Here is a 21,953-nt window from a genome sequence, read left to right on the forward strand (position 1 = left end):
CTTCCCACACTGCTCTGCCCACGGAACAGGGCTGCTTCACGTGGAATACATGGGCTTTTCTCTTGTTGGAACCCATGTATTTTTTGTGTTTTTTTGTTTGTTTGTTTTTGCCACAGTGTAGTTTTTGTCCTATTTAACGTAACTACTTGTGTGAATGATATAGACTCCATCCAGAGGTGCGGCAACAAAGGGCAGATGGCTGGGATGAAATGAAAAATGGAAGATGGATAGTTCTCTCATGATAAAGAGCAAAGAAAAAGGAGGAGTGAAAAACAAGTGTTAGAGATTAATAATCCCAGTTCCACTGAGCTGGTAAGAGACAGGAGATTCAGAGAGGCTTGCTTTGGAAAAATAAAAGCTAAAAAGTTCAGTTTTTGATATGGTACCTCTGAAGAAATGACTCTACATTCAGATGAAAATACAAAGTGGGCAATTATGGATCAGGGTTGGATGTCAAAGGGAAAAGCAGGTTGGGAATTCCAGATGTGGGATCTGTTTAGGTAGAAGCAATCGTGGTAACCAGAAGGACTGCTTTCTCAGCCAGACACACAGCTATCAGGAAGATACCTCAGGAGAAGGGTGGTTCTGGCTAAAGATCAAGCTTTGAGGGACAAAGTGTCTAGGTGTCAGGAGACCAATCTACTGCTTTCAAAGACATAAACAATAATAAATAACATCCCATTTGTTACAGGAGGTCACTGCATGAAAGGATGGAGTTTTCTGATGGTAAAACATTACTGATTTTGATCAGCTGACCGGGGCTGCATGTTTACTTTGCCTCAGAGAAGCATGGTGACTGTCACAAGTCTTTTTGTACTCAAAGTCCTTATTTGTGAAGTGGGGTGATATACATTAAAGTGGTGATGAAATGCTGGGCTATTCATTTCTGTCTTCTCTGACTGATAAAATTCTACTCATGGCTCAAGAAAACTTACAGATATCATCACCTCTGTGAAGCCTGAACCCTGAAGAAAAATTCACAGCTTTGATTCTGCTGTATTTACAACTTAGTGTTTTTGGAGAGAAGATTTCATTTATTCTTGTGGATTTTAAGTTGCTCTGCTGGTTATGTGTTCACTATAATAAAGTTTAATTTTTCAATAGATGGCACATACAAAAATTTCAGACATATACATGATAATATAACAAAATTGTAATAAGCTGGGATTTAGAAAGAATGCTTTTATAATTTAGAGGCAATAATTTGGTGCTTTCTAATGAGAATTCAAAAAGCCTTAAAACGCATGTAATATTTTACTTACGTGCTCTACTATATTTGAAGACCATCGATGGGTTGGTCTTTGTATATACTGTGACAAGTCACAATATCTGGATGCTGCTGTCCCTGCACTGACCATCCTTGCTCTTATACTAGATTCTGAACTCTGGGTAAGGAGACATTGTCTTGTCAGCACTATACACAGTGTTGAGCTGGGTGACTGCTAGTCAGTAGACACCAAATCAGTGTTTGTTGAAAAAAGAGGCTGTTTGAGTGAGTATTTTGGATAAAATCAAATAATATAGTAATCCCTTTGTCAGTAAAATTGGTATTAAAAGTACACTTTAATTCAAAAGCATTAATTAGTTAATTTAATGCATTAATAAATACATTAAAAATAATGTATATAATTTGATCCAGTTTTCCTCTGATCTAAGTTAGTGATATTTACTGTAATTTTAAATTAATAAACATGATCACATCTATTGAAAATATTAGAATAATTAATAGCACCATTACAGAAGATTAAACATGAAAACCACAACTACTTCCTATATTGATAAAGGTTAAAATATTTTCAATTCAAGTTAGAAAGTGGCCTTAACTGAATACACAACTTAGTATTTACTTCTGGTCTATTCCAACACAGTTTAAGGTTTATATATGCAATTTATTTGTTTAATCAGCACAGATAATAGATACTACGAATCAGATGCTATTTTTAGCACAGATTATTAATACATTTAGCCTTTATAACAACCTCATCCCCATTTTACAGATGCAGAAAATGTGGAACAGAGAGGTCTCATATTTTATCCAGTGTCAAACTGCTAAAAAATGTAAACTGCAGACGCACATTGGCAATTAACATGCTCCAAATGTAGTGCATTTCCTTTTCTTTAATGCTTAGCCCTACTACTCTTTATGCTATATCTAGTAAGGTGTTGCCTGAAACTCAGCCTTTGAAGACAGGAGCTTGGAAGTCAACCTTAAAACCTTTTTCTCATATACCACACCCACATTGTTGCCAGACTTCAGTGGTTTCCTATTATCTACAGAATAGAAGGAAAACTTCTTAGCAAAGTTCTTTCCCACTTTGATTTCCCCACCTCCACAATGTCATGTAGAGGATAGATTCTGGAACCACACAGCCTGGGCTTGAATTCCAGTGTTGATGCTCCATAGCTGTGTTCTTAAAAAAAATATTATTCCCGGGGGTCCCTGGGTGGCTCGGGCGATTAAACGTCTGACTCTTGGTTTCAGCTCAGGTCATGGTCTCAGGGTCCTGGGATCAGATCGACCCCAGTGTTGGACTCTGCACTCAGCAGGGAGTCTACTCAAGTATTCTCTCCCCCACCCCAACTCTCTTTTTTGCTCTTTCTCTCAAATAAATAAATAAATAAATAAATAAATAAATAAATCTTTAAAAACAGAAGAGATGGCAGAAGAGTAGGGGACCCTCGTTTCATCTGGTCCCTTGAATTCAGCTAGATAGCTATCTAATCATTCTGAACACCTGTGAATTCAACCTGAGATCTAAGAGAATTACTGCAATTCCACAAATAGAAAATCGATCACTTTTTGCAAGGTAGGAGGTGCAGAGAAGTGAATCTGAGGGAATATATTAGAAGATGAACTGAGGTGGGGAGGCAGCCTCTGGAAGCCAGCTGCTGGAAAGTGATATAGCATTGAGGTGCAAAATTGGAACTATTAGAAGTCTGCTCCAGGGAGCGACGTCCCTGCCTGAAAGGCGCTCAGGTGGTGAAGTGGGGCAGAATACTAGGTGGGACAGTGTGGTCTCAGGATCCCTGGGGTCACAGAAAGAACGGGGGTGCCTGAGCCACCAGAGTTCCCAAGCACTGGAGCAGGGAAGCTGGTTGCAATTGGCGAGCCGTGGAGTGGCCTCTCAGCTTGGTGTTGCCATAAACCGTGAACCACACAGCACAACTGGGGGATCAATCTCCAAGCAAGGGCCCAGGAAGGAGCAAAACCACTGCCAGACCCTGCTCCTTCCCCTGGGAGGAGTGGTGCAGATGCGTGCAGTTTGGTCAACCACTCCTGGAGCAGGGACCCAGAAAACAGCAGGGTTGTGGTGAGACCCCCCTCCCTCCCCTGGGAGGATCAGTGAAGATGTGCACTGCAGGGTCTTCGGAGTTTGGCACACACAAAAGTGACTGACTGCTTTCCCATGAAGGTGCACTGAACAATGGGGGCCCTATCATTCAGCTATAGGGCTGGAGATCAGGGCACCGCCATTTTTATTTTTTTTTTCATTCTCTAAAACAGAGAGAAAAGCCTTCAGGGAACAAAAGCCTAATAGAACCATCTGGAGCCACTTACATTGAGCAAGGTCCCCTGCTGGGTGGTGCAACTCTGCCCAGGTAAAGACACCTGCGAATCAGTGCAACAGGCCCCTCCCCCAGAAGACCAGTTGGAACATCAGGCTAATACCAAGTTTATGGATCATACAGAACTGAAAAATGCCTGCACTAGGGGAAAATAGTATATAGAATTTGTGGTTTTTTCTCATGATTCTTTAGTCTGTCAGTTTAAAATTTTCTTTTTCTTTTATCCCTTTCCAACTAGCTTCTTATTTTAGCAACTCTTTCTTTTTAGGTCTTTTTTTAATTTCCATTTTTATATTTACATTTTATAGATATAGTCTTCATTTTTGTCCTCCTTTAACTGTATTCAATTTTATTTTTCTATATATATATAAGTTTTTCTTTCTTTAAAATTTTGGGATCAAGTATCTTCTAACAAATAGACCAAAATACACCCAAGGGACCAGGTGTATCACCCTGTTCTGTCTGTTTAATTGTATTCCCCCCCCTTTTTCTCCCTTTGGTTTCTGATCTCTTCTGATTTGCCTACTGTATATTTCTCTGGAGTCGTAGTTGGTATTTTTATTTTTTATTTTTCATTTCTTTTTTGTTCTCTCATTCATCTATTCTTCTCTGAACAAAATGACCAGAAGGAAAAGTTCCCAGAAAAAAGAACAAGAGGCAATACTCACTGCCAGAGAATTAATAAATATGGATATTGGTAAAATGTCAGAGCTAGAATTCAGAACAATTATAAAGATACCCTAGCTGGGCTTGAAAAAAGCATAGAAGACACTAGAGAATCCCTTTCTAGAGAAATAAAAGAACTAAGATCTAATAAGGTTGAAATCTAAAGGGGGATTGCTGAGATGCAATAAAAAAAATGGAGGCTCTTACTGCTAGGATAAATGAAGCAGAAGAAAGAATGAATGATATAGAAGATAAAATTATGAAGAACAAAGAAACTGAACAAAAAAGAGAAAAAAACAATTCCTGGACCATGAGGGGAGGATTCGAGAGATCAGGGATACCATAAAGCGAAACAATATTAGAATTATTGGGGTTCCAGAGAGAGAGGAAAGGGGGGGCAGAAGGTATTTTTGAGCAAATTATAACTGAGAGCTTCCCTAATCTGGGGAAGGAAATAGGCATTCAAGTCCAGGAGGCACAGGGAATGCCCCTCAAATGAAAAAAAAATACGTCAACACCCCTACATATAACAGTGAAGCTTGCAAATCTCAGAGATAAAGAGAAGATCCTGAAAGCAGCTCAAGACAAAAGTTCCTTCACCTACAAGGGTAGGAACATTAGACTGGCAGCAGACCTATCCACAGAGACTTGGCAGGCCAGAAAGGACTAGCATGATATATTCAGGGTGCTAAATGAGAAAAACATGCAGCCGAGAATACTTTATCTAGCAAGGCTGTCATTAAGAATGGAAGGAGAGATAAAGGGCCTCCAGAACAAACAGAAACTAAAAGAATTTTTGATCACTAAACCAGCCCTATAAGGAATATTAAAGGGGATCCTGTGAGCGAAGACAGAGCTCAAAAGTAACAGACCAGAAAGAAACAGAGACATTACACAGAAACAGTAATTTTACAGGTAATACAATGGCACTAAATTTATCTTTCAATACTTAATAAATGCTCTAATCAAAAGGCACAGGGTATCAGATTGGATAAAAAAGCAGGACCCACTGATACACTGTCTACAAGAGACTAATTTTAAACCCAAAGTCACCTTCAGACTGAAAGTGAGGGAGTGGAGAACCATTTATCATGCTAATGGACATCAAAAGAAAGCTGGGATAGCAATCCTCGTATTAGACAAATTAGATTTTAAACCAAGGACTGTAGTAAGGGATGAAGGGGGACACTATATAATACTTAAAGGGCCTATCCAACAAGAATATCTAACAATTATAAATATTTATGCTCCCAACTTGGGAGTAGCCAATTATATACACCAATTAATAACAAAATTAAAGAAACACATTGACAATAATACAATAATAATAAGGGACTTTAACACCCCACTCACTTCAATGGACAGATCATCTAAGAAGAATATCAACAAGGAAACAAAGACTTTGAATGACACACTGGGACCAGATGGACTTCACAGATACATACAAAGCATTTCATCCTAAAGCAACAAAATACACATTCTTCTGGAATGCACATGGAATATTCTCCAGAATAGATCACATATTGGGTCACAAATCAGGTCTCAACTGGTACCAAAAGATTGGGATTATTCCCTATATATTTTCAGACCGCTGTGCTTTGAAACTTGAACTCAGTCACAAGAGGAAATTTGGAAGAAACTCAAATATGTGGAGGTTAAAGAGCATCCTACTAAAGAATGAATGGGCCAACCAGGAAATTAAAGAGAAATAAAAATTTCATGGAAACAAATGAAAATGAAAACACAATTGTTCAAAACCTTTGAGATGAAGCAAAGGCAGTCCTAAGAGGGAAGTACTTAGCAATACAAGCCTTTCTCAAGAAACTAGAAAAGTCTCAAAGACACAAGCTAACCTTACACCTAAAGGAGCTGGAGAAAGAACAGCAAATAAAGCTTAAACCCAGCAGGAGAAGAGAATTAATAAAGATTAGAGCAGAAATCAATGAAATAGAAACCAAAATAACAGTAGAACAGATCAACAAAACCAGACGCTGCTTCTTTGAAAGAATTAAAGAAATTGAGAGTGAAGGCTAAAGGCTGCTTGTGGGCATGGAAGGGGCGTTGGGCCTCTTGGTGCCCTCGTCCTAAATGAGCCCACGGGGTGTGGGGTAGGAGACAACCTGGGGTCCTGACCCCGTCCCACCACTACTGTGTGGCCTGTTTCCTGGCACGGTTTCGTCCTGATCTGGAAGCCTTCTAACACTGCCTGCCTTTCCTCCCTGTGCAGCCCCCCGACCATGCCCACTGGTATGTCCTGGGCCACCTACCTGAAAATGTTCGCTGCCAGCCTCCTGACCATGTGCACTGGGATGAAGTGGTACACAGGTACTACCGGCCGGACCTGACAATACCTGAAATTCCACCAAAGCCTGGAGAACTCAAAACGGAGCTTTTGTGACTGAAAAAGAGACAACATGAACCTCAAATTTCTCAACAATAGAAACCTCAAAATACTTAAATCTGCCAAGAACTCTTGTGAATAATATTATAAGTATTAAATATGTATTTTTAAGTTAAAAAACAAAGATTGATAACCCCCTAGCCAGATGTATCAAAAAGAAAAGAAAAAGGACCCAAATTAATAAAATCATGAGTGAAAAAGAAGAGATCACTACCAACACCAAGGAAATACAAACAATTTTAAGAGAGGCGTGCCTGGGTGGCTCAGTTGGTTAAGCATATGCTTTTGGCTCAGGTCATGATCCCGGGGTCCTGGGATCGAGCCCTGCATTGGGCTCCCTGCTTTGTGGGGAGTCTGTTTCTCTCTCTCCTTCTGATACTTTCTCCCTCCCTCTCTCAAATAAATAAATACAATCTTTAAAAAAAAGGAACATATTATTAGCAACTATATGCCAACAAATTAGGCAATCTGGAAGAAATAGATGCATTTCTAGAGATGCATATACTACGAGACAGGAAAAAATAGAAAACCTGAACAGACCCATAACCAGCAAGGAAATTGAAGCAGTAATCAAAAATCTCCCAACAAACAAGAGGCCAGGGCCCATTAGCTTCCCAGGGGAATTCCACCAAACATTTAAAGAAGAACTAATACCTATTCTTCTGAAGCTGTTTCAAAAAATAGAAAATGGAAGGAAAACTTCCAAACTCTTTCCATGAGACCAGCATTACTTTGATCCCAAAACAAAGACCCCACCAAAAAGAAGAATTATAGACCAATATCCCTGATGAACATGGATGTCAAAATTCTCACCAAGATACTAGCCAATATGACCCAACAGTACATTAAAAGGATTATTCACCATGACCAAGTGGGATTTATTCCTGAGCTCCAAGGGTGGTTCAATATCCACAAATCAATCAGTGTGATACACTATATTAATAAAAGAAAGGACAAGTAGCATATGATCCTCTCAATACATGCAGAAAAAGCATTGACAAAGTACAGTATCTTTTCTCAATTAAAACTCTTCACAGTGTAGGGATAGAGGGAACAAAACTTAATATCATAAAAGCCATATACAAAAAGCCCAGCGAATATCATTCTCAATGGGGAACACTGAGAACATTTCCCCTAAGGTCAGGAACATGACAGGGATGTCCATTCTTACCACTGTTGTTCAACAGAGTACTAGAAGTCCTAGCCTCAGCAACCAGACAACCAAAAGAAATGAAATGCATTTAAATTGGAAAAGAAAAAGTTAAGCTCCCACTCTTCACAGATGACATGATACTTTATGTGGAAAGCCCAAAAGACTCCACCCTAAAATTGCTAGAACTCATACAGGAATTCAGCAATGTGGCAGGATATAAAATCAATGCACAGAAATCAGTTGCATTCCTACACACTAATAATGAGACAGAAGAAAGAGAAATTAAGAAATTGATTCCATTTACAATTGCACCAAAAACCATAAAATGCCCAGGAAGAAACCTAAACCAAAGAGGTAAAGGATCTGTAATCTAAAAATTATAGAACACTGGGCTCCTGGGTGGCTCAGTTGGTTAAGCGACTGCGTTCGGCTCAGGTCATGGTCCCGGAGTCCTAGGATCGAGTCCCACATCGGGCTCCCGGCTCAGTGGGGAGCCTGCTTCTCTCTCTGACCCTCTCCCCTTTCATGCTGTTTCTCTCTCTCTCTCTCTCTCTCAAATAAATAAATAAATAAAATCTTTAAAAATAAAAAATAAAAATAAAAATTATAGAACACCTATGAAAGAAATTAAGGAAGACACAAAGAAGTGGAAAAACATTTCATGCTCATGGATTGGAAGAATAAATATTCTTAAAATGTATACTACCCAGAACAATCTACACATTCAATCAATCCCTATAAAAATATCATTGACATTTTTCACAGAGCTGGAACAAAGAATCCTAAGAATTGTATGGAACCAGAAAAGACCCCGAATAAACAGAGGAATGTTGAAAAAGTATACCAAAGTTGGTGGCATCACAATTCTGGATTTCAAGCTATATTACAAAGCTGTAATCATCAAGACAGTATGCTACTGGCACAAAAATAGACACATAGATCAATTGAACAGAATAGAGAATCCAGAATCTTTGACAAAGCAGGAAAGAATATCCAATGGAAAAAAGACAGTCTCTTCAACAAATGGTGTTCAGAAAACTGGACAGGCACATGTAGAAGAATGAAACTGGGCCATTTTCTTACACTATACACAAAGATAAACTGGATGAAAGACCTAAATGTGAGACAGGAATCCATCAAAATCCTAGAGGAGAACACAGAACCCTCCTACACTGTTGGTGGGAATGCGAGCTGGTATAGCCACTCTGGAAAACAGTATGGAGGTTCCTCAAGAAGTTGAAGATAGAGCTACTCTATGACCCAGCAATTGCACTACTGGGTATTTACCCCAAATATACAAATGTAGTGATCTAAAGGGGCATCTGCACCCCAATGCTTATAGCAGCAATGTCCACAATGGCCAAAGTATGGAAGAGTCCAGATGTTCATCAACAGATGAATGGATAAAGAAGATGTGGCATATATATATATATATATATATATATATATATATATATATACACACACACACAATGGACTATTACTCAGCCATCAGAAAGGATGAATGCTTACCATTTACATTGACATGGATGGAACTGGAGGGTATTATGCTGAGCAAAATAAGTCAATCAGAGAAAGACAATTATATGGTTTCACTCATATGTGGAATATAAGAAACAGTGCAGAGGATCATAGGGAAAGGGAGGGAAAACTGAATGGGAAGTCATCAGAGTGGGAGACAAACCATAAGAGACTCTTAACTACAGGAAAAAAACTGAGGGTTGCTGGAGGGGAGGTTGATGGGGAGATGGGATAATTGGGTGATGGGCATTAAGGAGGGCACATGATGTGATGAACACTGGGTGTTATACGCACCTGATGAATTACTGAATTCTACACCTGAAAATAATGATGTACTATACGTTGGCTAATTGAATTTAAATAAAAAGACATTAGATATTCTTGTAATTTTATTATTACATTATTACAGTTCTTTGTGCATCAGGTTCTCATATGCAAACAGTTCTGAACTCCCTGTGGTTCATTAAGTGTACATCTTCTTTAATGTACAAAAGCAAGTCATCTAACAACTCATTTTTGATCTTTGAAATGCCTTCATATGCAGTGTTTTCTTTGCCTGGTAAACTCCTACTCTTCCGAAAATACCTTTCCGGACACCCCAGAGAGTGTTAGGCACGTGTCTTCTGCTTTCCCAGACCAAGTGCTTTTATTATAATATCTATCATAATGTATTGCAATTACTTCATTTTTACTGTCTGACTGTCTCTCCAGGAAAATGCCTAATTTTCCAATACTGCTCGATGGGACAAAAGGTTAAATGAGCAAATGGACAGTGAAATACCTCTTTATTTTTCATAAAGCAATTTCACAAGTAAGTACTAACTACTTTTGGGTTGCACAGCAAACATTTTAGATAGGGCATCAGGGGCACACCTATATTGATGACAGCTCCCAAATATGTTTTTACCAGTATGTACCAAACTTGGCGTTGGGTGGATGCCAACCACAGTCTGACTTTCCGTTCCCTGGAGACCCTTTGTCCTATTTCCCCCCACCAGTAAAGGGTATAGACCGAGAGCATAGCTGAGGTTTGAGTTGACACCTTAATCTTCTGCATTTCCCTAATACCAGGTTTCAAAGTCTATGTTATTAAGAGAGCTTTAACTCTCAGCCTTCACCTCAGCCTTCTGGTGTCACCTGGCCTAAGGGCTTAATAGCTTTCCTAAGCCCTTAAATAAACAATTTAAGGAATTTACCATTACTCTATTGAATGAACTTTGGAGGCCCACGTATAGGGCATCTCATTTTAACATATATGATTCATTTCTCAAAATTTAGTAATTGACAAATTTATTGAGGTGAAATGAGCATTATATGTATTTTCCTTAGGTACAAAAAAGGAAAAACAGAACAATAACTTCCTAGATGTTTTAAGGATAGTACTATTTAAAATTGCAGAAAAATTATGAAGATATTAAAAAGTTAGCCAATAAAAACACAAGGCAATTAAGGGGTAAAATGAGTCATCTAATAAGCATTATTACCTTCTATGGGACAGAAAGATTTATATTTAGAATATCTTAGCCCTTACTGACTACAAAATAATCGATCCTCTGTTTTCTTAACTAAAGAAGAATATAAATAACAACATATTAAAATAAAGCTAAAGAAAATTTAAAAAAACTGAGAATTATCTAAATCTGAATAATAAGACCAAAATGAATCTTTGAGTGGCAAAATTCAAATAATTTCAATTTTGCAATAATCTTAATACAATTAGCATGGGAGAAATAAATTAATGTCCAATGTTCTTTGTTTCCCATGGCCTCAAAAATAGAGAGCGATTTTGTTTTCCCTTAAAATATCATCATATTGCTAGAATATTTGTAGAGCACTTTAACAGGTCATAAAAAATTGGACTGGCATGTTGCTCATGCTACATTTGACCCATCCTGCATAAGAGAAAATGTACATAGAAAGATAGAGACTTTAAATGACATTGAGAACAAATGTCTTAATATTTCCATTGTTTCATAAAACAACCATATTCTCCAAAATAAAAACAAAAGAAATCATAACAACCAAACAAAAATAACATTTTCCATGGAATTATTTTTTTAAATATGCATTGCTCTTTCGAAATTATACAATATAATATTTTGAATTTATTATTGGGAAAATAAAAATCCTTTTGGTTTGGAAACACTGTGCTGAATTAATATTGTTGGATTGTTTTACAGATGTCTAATTAACAGCCAAAGGCAATAAATACTGTTCTATAAATCTAATGGACATACACTGCAAACTAAGAAAAAACAAACACTAAATCTTAGAGTCAGGCACTTCAGACAAAATATATTTCTTAGTTTAGACAAAGATCTATATACACATGTAAAGTGACAAGGAAATCAGACTTAATTTGTTATGGGCCAAGTTCTACCTTTGGATGCTTTATGCATAACTTTTGTTGAAGTCAATAAGAATTACCCTTGATCCCCAAGATCCTAATTGGATCTCCCTCTCCCCCTTTCCACGATAAACAATAGTGAAGAACAAATGACTATAGCCCTAAACATTTAGGCTTAATATTCAATAGTGATAGGTAATTTTAAATGATTAGTAAATAAAAATTAAATCTGAAAATATACACATACAAGCAAGTACTAACATATATCGCTATGGGTGAAACTATAGTCAAAAAATTTTTGTAAAAGACTTCAGACTTATGATTCAAGAGAAATAACTGGTAATTCCAATTGTGAAGTTCAAAAAAGATGGATTTAGCTCTTCCTTAACATGAATTTGCATATATAGTATAAACATTTAAAAAACAGAATGGCATTAAGGACAGGTTGAGAATATAAAAAATTATAATTATCAGAAATAGAGTTGTCTAATGTCAAGAAAATAGATAATACTTCTTTGTTGTTTTGTTTTAAAGATAAAGTTCTACTTTACAAACAGCTTATCAAGATATTGATACGAAATGGACTTTGTGTCATCATAGGTTTCTTCTGGTTACATGGAGGTTGTCTCCCCCCCTCCCCCTACCCCCATGTGAACAGCACGTTTTCCTTACCCACTGCTTTCCCCAAGTTAGCACTCCTAGTGTGTGGCTTTGCAATATAGTACTCATAAGTATATTTCTATAGATGGAGATTTTACACAGTGTGTATTTCAAAGGAAGCATTCACATGCTAAGGAAGAATGTGGCAAGTCTTCTAACAACTCATTTTTGATCTCTGAAATGGTCTTCCTTAGGGATAGATCCAAATAATCAATTTTGCCTTGGTGCAAAGAAACTTTGAACCGTACTTAAAAACTGAGATGCCTCACTATTTGTTTTCGTATTAATTACTACTTCATGCACTAGCCTGGACTTGGACATTTTCTTAAAATGTAAGTGTGATTATATTATTCACTATTAAAAGTTTTCAACACTTTTCCAGCTTTACTAGGGAAAAAATTGAAATTTTGGCATGGAATACGTGCTCCTTCATATTTTGGCTTTCTAAATTGATCTCTTGCCTGTCCTTGCTGCACAGTGTGTGCTCTGGTCAAACCTAAGTCATTATAGTCCCCCCACTGGATCAGCGCCTTTGTACATGCTATTCTTGGAATGCACTCCCTTTCCCCACCTTCCCTGAGGGGGGGCTCCCCCTCATCTAATAAACTCACTTCACCTTTCGACCCTAAATCTTCTCTAAACTATTTCAGTTGTTTTGACCACTCTCCTTTGGTACACAAATGTTTAAAAAGGAAGAACCAAGGGTGCCTGGCTGGCTTAGTCAGAGGAGCCTGAGACTCTTCATCTCGGGAATGTGGGTTCGAGCCCCACATTGGGTGTAGAGATAACTTAAAAAAACAAAACAAAACAAAAAACCTAAAAAAAAAGAAGAACCAAAAACAGGTACCTGAGAAGTGAAAAGGGATAGAGGGGGAAGAGCTAGAGTAATGGAGGGAGTGAGGAGTCCTGTTACTGGCAGAAAAACCTATCTAGGATCATTCAGGCCTGAGCTAAATTACAGTTACCAAGGCAATTACAAGAAGTCTTTACCTGGCAGCCTGCGAAGAGGAAGCTGCCGTCCTTACACCAGACTTAGTACACAGCACTGCCTATGGTCAAGGGCTCAGGCCCTCTGGTTGGCCTTGTGCTCCCGCATGTTTGCATTCCTAGGCCAGGCTCCTTCATTCAGAGACCTCTTTATGTGGGGTCTTCAGCTGAGGCCTTCTTCAGTGCCTCTCCTGCAGCCTCCTTACTGGGGAGCCTGGGGTCTGGAGACAAGAGGGGGAATTCTTGAAGGTACTTCCCCCACTCTTACTACTCAGTAATTTTTCACTCCCTATCACTCTCTGCCCACTCCCTCCCCCTCTCTCTGGACCCCAGGATATAGAACTACCCGAGCCTTTTGTTCAGGGCTCCCTTAATGGTAAGATGACCCCCAAGTCTATGCTGATCCATGCCATTCAATGGGGGAAAATGAAAGGGGAGGGGAGGGAGAGGCACTTTCTCTGGTTTCAGCCTCTTGTTTATACTACCTCAGTAAGTGATCAAAGACTTGACTGTGAACTTTCACTTTTGGCTTGTTGCTTAAATTCACTACTCTGATACTGAGCAGTTCAGCTCCCTCCAGCTCAGCTGAGCTCCTGACAGTAGGATGGCAAGATGGTAATGGATTTCAGGGAGATTCTGTACAACTTGAAGAGGGTAATAAATGGGAGAGCAGAAGTAGAACTACCTATGAAATTTTACCCTGGCTCTCAATGTCATGGATCACTGTTGCTAATAACTGATTTATTAAATTCATGACATTATAGAGTCTTTAGCATTTACATAAAAACTGAAGAGCAAATTTGAGGAGTAACAAAAAAATTGATGGAAATTTTTCATTCTTTTATTTTTCCCAGCAAGAGAGGTACCCTACATTTACTTCGGCCATCTTTAGAGGGAGTGAATCAGTTTAGATTTCTGATGGTATTTTTCTTCTACGGGGAAGTGAGGGTGAGATAGGGAAAAATATAATGGCAAAATTTTCTTGGAAAATGATTGAATCTTATAGATTTTATATTTTATACCAATATTTTATATTTTATATCTGTATTTTATATTTTGAAAGCCTAAAAAGAGAAGTAACCAGATTCTTGGGCAAAATAAAGAAGGAGGTATAGTGATCCAAACCCTGAGTGGACAGTTAATCCTGCACTGGCCCAGTGTTTCAATGATGGTTTGTACCTTGAAAATGGCTGTTCATTTGAACAGGGGACTGGGTGCTTGCTATAAGACATCTGCCAATACCTACAGCAGTAGTCAGGATAGAGACCATTAAATTCTAGCCTAAATACTCTACGCCAGCTGTTATTTTTCATTTGTCACTCATATTTGAGGTTTCTTCAAGATACAGGGTATACCAGATATCCTACATGTCAAAGAGACTACAGCTTGGAGACCCCTGAAGTTGAACTGGGATATGTTTTGCACCACAAAAGAGGCAGTAGGGTGCAATCTAGAGTTACATATTTAAACTTCTGTAAACCATTTATGAGTTATTTTTTCCATAAAGTTGGCAAAGATATTTATCTTAGCATTGCATGAATTAGCATGAGACCCACACCTTAGAAGCTCTTTCATTCCACCTGGAATGAAAGTATACATTTGTGAAACTGCTACAATATAATGGTTCCAAAATCACGTCTTAATGAAAAGTCACATGACTAAATCCTCAAGACTATTATTGTTATTAAAATTCCTGTTACAGGTCCTTGATAGTCATTTCAAATCAGAAATTTAGTGCTCAAGCCAATATTAATTTGAGTAACTGGATACAATCTAATTTCAGATTTTAAAGTATAAAAGGAAGCCAATGTACTAATAATTAATAAGCAAATGCAAAAATTTTTGAAGACAAAAGGTGCCAGGTATTATTTAAATCAGAGCTTTAGTAAACAGATCCAGAACTGAATGACTATGATGGAAGAGAACTATTAAAGGGAGGAAGAAATTGTAGCATATTACGACAACAATTCAAATGCACAGGCTTCTTGTCTTTAAGAGCCATTCACACTTCTTCTTTTATTGCTTAGATTTCAAAACTACATCTCCTACAAAAACATGAAACATTATTTTGGATTTAGAATTTTATAAGTCCAAACAGAAAAACAGTACTTATGGTTATACTGTATAATTTGCAATATGTATTGAATCTCTACACTGAACATATTTAAAACAAATATTGATAGATATTAATAAACTAAAACTTAAAAAATTGCTATGCTAGGACCTGATGATATCTATATCTATAGACATAGACATAGATATATATAAAATGTAAATTTATGAAAGGATCAAATTAACTGGTGCTTTCTGGTTAATTGGTGTTTTCTTTTTAATTAAAAAAATCTGAAAATTTGTTGAAAAAAGTTTTGTTCCCTCAGTTTAATAGAGGATTCAAAATCAAAACAATTATGAATTTCATACCAAAGATTAGTTTGAAGATCATGGCAGAAATTATGAAATTCTTAGTCTTGTGTACATGAGGTTTTTTGGGTTCATAACTCTAAAATTCATGCAAGATCTACACTTTGGATTTTTTTTTAAGATAAGGTATGCCTGTATCATTGAAAACTATAACCACAATATTAACAGCACCTCCCTAAAAAATTTGACAGTGATTTTTAAATACCATCCATATCCAGATAGCATTCACATTTCCACTTTGATTTTAAAAACCCATGAAAAATAGTGTCTGAATACTAGGAAACATAAACTTTGGACTGCACCAGAAAATCCTTCCCAAGCTTTTTTCCTACTGTTCCTCACACTTTTTTTTTCAACAAACAGACAGACACATTCAAAGGTGAGTTTGAAATATAAAGAAGTCAGCATGAGACTTACATAAAGACCTTGAGAAACAGTAATAATAAAAGAGTGAAAAAAAGAAAAAGCCACATGAAGACTGTAAATCACCTAAAAAATCACTAAAATCAGTCCTTTAGAGAAATAATTCTCTTTAGCTTCAATAAAGTATTACAAATAAAGAAAAGAAAAAGGGCCTTTAAGAAAAGATATATTTAAAAAGAAAGAAAGAGAGATAGAAAGATGGAAGGAAGGACAAATTTCAAGACTAAAGGGTGAGAAGTGAGCTGACACAGTTAAAAGAAAAAAATAGCTATATTCGAAGGGAGGGAGAAGTAACAGAATTCAGGAGAAGATATATAACTTAACACAGCATCCTCAGGTGTGAGGAAGTCACACAAAGCAAAATGAAAAAGAGCAAAAGTGTACAGTTATACAGGACATAATAGAAGAGAAAGACAACACACTTTCAACATTAACATGATTGATTTTCATAAAGAATTGTACAAAAATATAAAAGAACAGAAAATAATTTAAAAATATTACAGGCAAGATATAAACTTTCATTAAATGAGTACTTGAATCTACAAATCAAAAGGAAACAGTCATTCCAGGAAAATTTACATGAAATGACCCCTCTGTGGGTCTTTGACCTGGAACCCCAGATACCCTCATGGCTACTTCATTCACACGACCCCAGTAAGGCTTCCCTAATGACCCCGCATCAAATAGCATCACCACTTACAACTGATCCATGATTCCAGTACCTGTTTACATTTTTTTCCCCAAAGTACTGATCACTATCTGACATTAGATAGATAGGTAGACAGACATACAGGCAAATAAATAGATATTTGCTTATCATCTTTCTCCTCGATTAAAAAGCATGCTCTAAGAAGCTAGCCTTTTTTCCCCTTACACTATTGTATCACCAACAACTATGCTTGTACATCAAAGGTACTTGATAAGTATTTGTTGAACAAATAAATTAAATTTAATATTTTTAGTAAATAAAGAATCATATAGTAATCTGGGCAGAAACATGCAGATCACATTCGAGAGGGAAATATGTATTGATCTGAATTGTCCAGAGTAACATTTGATTAAAGACAGAGAAGCAAGGAAATACTTATTCAAAGTGCATCCTGACAATTGGCTTCAAAGTACAAAGACAATAGACAGGAATTTACAAGAATGCTTGGGCAATGCACAAAGAAATTAAACATTTCAAAAATGAAATCCTGGTAAAAAATTGGGGTAATCCATTTAAATACAAATCTAAGGCTAAGCAACAGTACAAATTATGGTTACAGAATAAAATGGGAATGTTATAAAACTTGACACTATGAACATATTAATATAATTAATGGTAATTAAGATATAGAGGAGGAAAGGTTATATGCAAAGGTCCTGATTTCTGTCATCCATTGCTGGGAACTGATACTATCTAAATTTGAAATATAAAGTTAAAATGATTGAATTTTTTGATGGGCACTAAGGAGGGCACTTGATGTAATGAGCATGTGTTGTATGCAACTGATAAATCAATAACTCTACCTTTGAAACTAATAATATACTATATGTTAATTAATTGATTTTAAATAAAAAAATATTGAATTTTTAAAAAGTTTTTCATAATCTTGTTTTCTTAATTTTGGAGTTATCATTGGGAACTAATATTCCATTTATTTATTTCTCTATGTTTATGTATCTCAGTATATACATCTCTCTATTCTTTCAATTATCTACATTGCTAGCATAATGTCTCAGTTTTCTCAGCTATGAAATGGTGATAACAATATGCTTAATAATAAAAACATAATTATTATAATACTATAATTACTAATATAATAATAGCACTTATAGCATAGGGGAGTAGGAAGATTAACGAATTGATACATGTAAAGACTTAAAACTTGGTCCAGCTATCATCTATTTGTATAATATGCATGTTAAAGATGATAGTTTATTCCGGGGATGATTTAATAATAGTGAAAATAAATCTTTGTTGCTAAATTTTTTATGTAATAAGTGCCTATTGTTTTTGTGAATATGAAAATAGTCTGTAAAAGATGTTATTAACTAAACAATAAGAAAAATTTCACTGTTTTAACTGCAGTAGGTGCTAATCGTATCTATTCCTGTATAATATCTGTCATAGAGAAAGTGCACTACCGTGTGTGTATTTTTTTTATTTGTTTCTTTCTAAATGTAATTCTATTAAAACCCATATAATGATTTCCACAGCTGGTTGTGTACCCCCTCTCCCACTTTAAATTTTTCTTTGCTCTCTCTTACAGAAAATGTATTTGGAAACAAAAGCATTATGTTCTCTATAATGTCAGTGTCTTAAGGACAACCATCTATATTTAAAATATTTTTCTCTGGTCAATATTAATGGGTAAGGGGAGAAGTAGAAGATTGAAGAGGACAAGCTGTAAACAAAGCAGTGTTTGGGAAGACTTCTAAAACATGGTGACGCTGCCACCTTTAAGCAGACCCCCTTCTCAGCAAGGATAAAGCAATACTAAGCTGACACACACCATTCAACCAGTCTTCCTACTCATGATTAAAATAATCCCTGAGGATGTATAATGAGCAAATTCTTTTATTTCTTCAAAATTGAATTTCAAATTCACTACTGAAATCTCCTATGGTTTTTATTTTATTTTTCTTTAACCTAGAACTACTTATATATATTTACAATTTAAAACATACATGTCATTAAATACCTCACCTCATGAACTTCTCACTTATAAAAGAGTGCTTTTTTTTCACTTGGTGTTTATTCTGTAATTATAGTAACTGAAGAGTGTTGATTGTAACTAATTAAAATCAGGAGTAACACCCATACTACCATCTTTTATAAATGTGATAGTATTCACTCAGACCACATGTGCATCATAAAGATAACAATTAGTACTGAATATGCTAAATATTAAATCAATGACATTTATTCATGCCAGAGAATAAAACTTGCTATTTTCCCCCGAAACTGCAAATGAACAAAAATCTTGGTATATGTTGCCCTCTAGTGGAATTTTTCAAACAGACAGTTGAATTATATTTTGGTGCCCTTCCAATACCTGCAATACAAAGTTAACCTAATACAAATGTTTTAAAGGCAAATTAACTTCCTTCTTTTAAAATAATAAATACTATAAAATATTTTTATTAATTTTTGTACTTGGGTTTTATTCTAAAAAAATCAAGAACTGTAAAAGAAAAAAAAAGTCTCTCCTAGCCATTACAAACCAAGAAGGTGTGATTCATATAAAATGAAAAGTAGAAATAGAAAACTCAGGCATATAATTTTATTTTCTTAGGATTTTTGTCCAGAAACGTTATCCAAGCTGACCGTGTAAAACTATCATCAGAAACTCATCCCTCTACAACTAGGATGACTAAAAGTACATTTTAGTTTCTTGGTGGAAAACCATAATTTGAAAAGCCTGTAATAGCAACAAATAAAAAACTGTTCATAGAAATATGAAAGGAATCATTTTTCAGAAGCATTTGTGTCGCTTTTTGATTTGTTTTCAAAGAAAGTATTTTATTGTGCTCTATTTCCACCACATTATTTTTTTCAGTTTATAACTTCAATACATATTGATAGAAATACATTTTTCTAATTTACACTTTAGGATGGAAGAGGTGAATGCGTGATAGTATACAAAATATATTCTACTTATGATGGGCATTTAAAAATGTTATCATTAATTCACTATTTCACATCATTTTTTTTTTTTAAGATTTTATTTATTTATTAGAGAGCGAGCGAGAGAGAAACAGCATGAGAGAGGAGAGGGTCAGAGGGAGAAGCAGGCTCCCCGCTGAGCTGGGAGCCCAATGTGGGACTTGATCCCAGGACTCCAGGATCATGACTTGAGCCGAAGGCAGTCGCTTAACCAACTGAGCCACCCAGGCGCCCTTCACATCATTTTTTGATCCCTACTTCAACTTTACTGTTGCTTATCTCTTCCAATACCTAATTGAAGCATATATGTGTTTAGAATAGGAATACTCTTTATGAATTTGTGCAGATTCCTTTCCCTAAAAAAACAGTTTTAAAATATGGTAGCACAATTAATTGTGCATTAAATGTTTGTGATTTCACTTACCCTATGAAAAATTACACAACAAATATTTAGTCAACTATATTTCTTATTTACTCATAAACAAATGTTCTCATTCCAAAACCAAACTTTAAAAGCAATTTAAGCTAGTGAAAATATCAGACTATCAAGAAGTTATAAATTAACTAAAATTAGCACTGAGCTATTTAAAGAATGATAAATGTATCTATAATGCACATCGAAATTAAAAGTGACCTAAAGTTGTACATAAGAAAATCTATCCAATCATTTAATTCTTCAGTTCATTTCTTTAGTCCATTTCTTTCTTATAATCATTTTCATTTCATATTCTAACATTACAGGATACTTATTATGGATTAAGTATTCACAACATTTCTCTTTATTCAATTTATATTTAAGAACAGTGACCACAAGCAAATAATTAAACATAGAAATGTTTAGTCATCTCTCTTAAAAGTAAAACACCAATAAAATAAAGAAATAAATATTGTGTTACGGTAATGTGAGTTTTGCCACGGGACATGTCAAATACTTTCACTAGGTACCAAAGTACAAAGCTTTTGGTGGACCTGGCAAGTTTTAATTTGCCCTCAGTGAGTAGCTGAGCTTTATTTTGTTGGTGCCTTTCTCATTTTCCACTTTCTCTGCGCCGATGACAGTCTGGCAAGACCTTTACCATGCTTTCCCCTTCTCCCTGGCTGCTCCTGGCTCCATATCATTCTTTCCAGTAAAATGCTACATGAGCCCTCATCACTAATATAAGTTAAAGTTCGATGATTCAAACTACCTTTAGAAAGTATTTTTTTCCATTAATAGATTTTTAAGTGGGAAGGGCAGAAAGGGATGTTATTCGTGAGGTCTATATTCAAATAAGCTTGAGAACCTCCAAGTGCTTGACCACAGCTTTCTACTTAGAACACTTGTGGAAAAGTTAAATATTAAAGGAGGATAGTGGGCTAATACTTCACCGACTTCAAGTTCTTGCACATTACCAATGCATTTTGGTAAGGGGATTCTAGCATCAGAACAGGTCTCTGAAGTGAAATTTCAAGAGACCATGTCCAAGTAGCCATGCTCTACTGTTTACTTAGAATATAATCTGAGTGTCTCTGTCTCTGTCTCTCTCTCTGTGTATCTCTCTCCTTCCTCACCTCACACCACCCATCCACACACCCTAAAACATGACATACATTCGGCTAATTTTTGGAGACAACATGCTTCCAAAGCAAGGTTCGGCAAGCCATGGCATAGCCCTTCACCTCCTTCCGTAAATACATTTTTACCGGCACTGTCACACTCTTGTCTAGGATTGCCTGAGGCTGCATTCCTGTTACAATGGCCGAGTGGAGAGGTTGTGACAGAGATTAAAGGTTTACAGAATACATTTGCCCAACGCTGCTCTAAAGTATTTCTGTTTTCTCAACCAGTACACGAAGCTCTCCGTCAACGACTTTTTCACTGACCCGACACACTTCTAGAGATCCTGGCTTTCACGTGTCAGAACAGAGCAGAGAAGGCTAATTCTTGGCACTGACGTCCTCTGGGGAAATTAAGTATGAAGTGCAAATCGGATACCGTGACTCCTCCAGCTAATAATGCTGATGACCCTTAGAATGGAGTGTCTCCATGCCAATTTGTCCATTCTGTCAGTGGACAGAGCAGCCATGCAGATCAAATGAGGTGAAAGAGAAACAGTCGGCTGTGTTCTCTCCATTCCTATCTGAACTTTTAGAATTAAAGTAGGACAAAATTTTC

At 36.3% G+C, this 21,953-nt stretch overlaps 1 protein-coding gene and 1 pseudogene across 5 annotated transcripts in view; one reads left to right on the forward strand and one right to left on the reverse strand.

Moving 5' to 3' along the window:
• ROBO1 (roundabout guidance receptor 1) overlaps positions 1-21,953 on the reverse strand; it is a 1,118,917-nt gene that overhangs the window by 850,739 nt on the left and 246,225 nt on the right. The window lies entirely within an intron of this gene.
• LOC118528422 (ubiquinol-cytochrome c reductase complex assembly factor 6 pseudogene) lies at positions 6,471-6,701 on the forward strand (annotated as a pseudogene).

Source organism: Halichoerus grypus, chromosome 1, assembly GCF_964656455.1.
Source record: "Halichoerus grypus chromosome 1, mHalGry1.hap1.1, whole genome shotgun sequence".
In the NCBI taxonomy this organism is placed as follows: Eukaryota; Metazoa; Chordata; class Mammalia; order Carnivora; family Phocidae; genus Halichoerus; species Halichoerus grypus.